Source organism: Panulirus ornatus, chromosome 70 (assembly GCF_036320965.1).
Source record: "Panulirus ornatus isolate Po-2019 chromosome 70, ASM3632096v1, whole genome shotgun sequence".
In the NCBI taxonomy this organism is placed as follows: domain Eukaryota; kingdom Metazoa; phylum Arthropoda; class Malacostraca; order Decapoda; family Palinuridae; genus Panulirus; species Panulirus ornatus.
This window is the reverse complement of record NC_092293.1, coordinates 7545850-7548349: the sequence shown is the minus strand read 5'-3', so window position 1 is coordinate 7548349 and position 2500 is coordinate 7545850.

Here is a 2500-nt window from a genome sequence, read left to right as displayed (position 1 = left end):
TGATCCACTTCCGCTTCCATGGTTCCATCCGCTGCCAGATCCACTCCCAGATATCTAAAACACTTCACTTCCTCCAGTTTTTCTCCATTCAAACTCACCTCCCAATTGACTTGACCCTCAACCCTACTGTACCTAATAACCTTGCTCTTATTCACATTTACTCTTAACTTTCTTCTTCCACACACTTTACCAAACTCCGTCACCAGCTTCTGCAGTTTCTCACATGAATCCGCCACCAGCGCTGTATCATCAGCGAACAACAACTGACTCACTTCCCAAGCTCTCTCATCCCCAACAGACTTCATACTTGCCCCTCTTTCCAAAACTCTTGCATTTACCTCCCTAACAACCCCATCCATAAACAAATTAAACAACCATGGAGACATCACACACCCCTGCCGCAAACCTACATTCACTGAGAACCAATCACTTTCCTCTCTTCCTACACGTACACATGCCTTACATCCTCGATAAAAACTTTTCACTGCTTCTAACAACTTGCCTCCCACACCATATATTCTTAATACCTTCCACAGAGCATCTCTATCAACTCTATCATATGCCTTCTCCAGATCCATAAATGCTACATACAAATCCATTTGCTTTTCTAAGTATTTCTCACATACATTCTTCAAAGCAAACACCTGATCCACACATCCTCTACCACTTCTGAAACCACACTGCTCTTCCCCAATCTGATGCTCTGTACATGCCTTCACCCTCTCAATCAGTACCCTCCCATATAATTTACCAGGAATACTCAACAAACTTATACCTCTGTAATTTGAGCACTCACTCTTATCCCCTTTGCCTTTGTACAATGGCACTATGCACGCATTCCGCCAATCCTCAGGCACCTCACCATGAGTCATACATACATTAAATAACCTTACCAACCAGTCAACAATACAGTCACCCCCTTTTTTAATAAATTCCACTGCAATACCATCCAAACCTGCTGCTTTGCCGGCTTTCATCTTCCGCAAAGCTTTTACTACCTCTTCTCTGTTTACCAAATCATTTTCCCTAACCCTCTCACTTTGCACACCACCTCGACCCAAAACACCCTATATCTGCCACTCTGTCATCAGACACATTCAACAAACCTTCAAAATACTCATTCCATCTCCTTCTCACATCACCACTACTTGTTATCACCTCCCCATTTACGCCCTTCACTGAAGTTCCCATTTGCTCCCTTGTCTTACGCACCCTATTTACCTCCTTCCAGAACATCTTTTTATTCTCCCTAAAATTTACTGATAGTCTCTCACCCCAACTCTCATTTGCCCTTTTTTTCACCTCTTGCACCTTTCTCTTGACCTCCTGTCTCTTTCTTTTATACTTCTCCCACTCAATTGCATTTTTTCCCTGCAAAAATCGTCCAAATGCCTCTCTCTTCTCTTTCACTAATACTCTTACTTCTTCATCCCACCACTCACTACCCTTTCTAAACAGCCCACCTCCCACTCTTCTCATGCCACAAGCATCTTTTGCGCAATCCATCACTGATTCCCTAAATACATCCCATTCCTCCCCACTCCCCTTACTTCCATTGTTCTCACCTTTTTCCATTCTGTACACAGTCTCTCCAGATACTTCTTCACACAGGTCTCCTTCCCAAGCTCACTTACTCTCACCACCTTCTTCACCCCAACATTCACTCTTCTTTTCTGAAAACCCATACTAATCTTCATCTTAGCCTCCACAAGATAATGATCAGACATCCCTCCAGTTGCACCTCTCAGCACATTGACATCCAAAAGTCTCTCTTTCGCACGCCTGTCAATTAACACGTAATCCAATAACGCTCTCTGGCCATCTCTCCTACTTACATAAGTATACTTATGTATATCTCGCTTTTTAAACCAGGTATTCCCAATCATCAGTCCTTTTTCAGCACATAAATCTACAAGCACTTCACCATTTCCATTTACAACACTGAAACAACCACCATGCAAACAATTATTCCCTCAACTGTAATGCCACATTACTCACCTTTGCCATTCAAATCACCCATCACTATAACCCGATCTTCTGCATCTAAACCGCTAACACACTCATCTAGCTGCTCCCTAAAACACTGTGCCTCTCATGATCTTCTTCTCATAGCCCATATATATATATATATATATATATATATATATATCTATATATATATATATAATATATATATATATATATATATATATATAATAAATATATATATATTATATATGGAAAGGAAATGCCTTGGATAGATAAGTGATGCCAAGGTTTGTCCTACCTCAACGAATGTTGCACAGTCTGGTTGACCATATCACCAATTCCAAAAAGTCATTTTAAAGAAACACATTGACATAAAGAAACATGCAATGGAGAGACTTTTGCATTAAAGAGAGAAGAAACTTGCTTTTCAAATGGCATACCGACATATGAAGAAACCGGATTGTTGGACTATGGCTATGATAGATTAAGGAAAGAAAGCAATAGGCTACAAAATGACACAAATGGTAAGGTT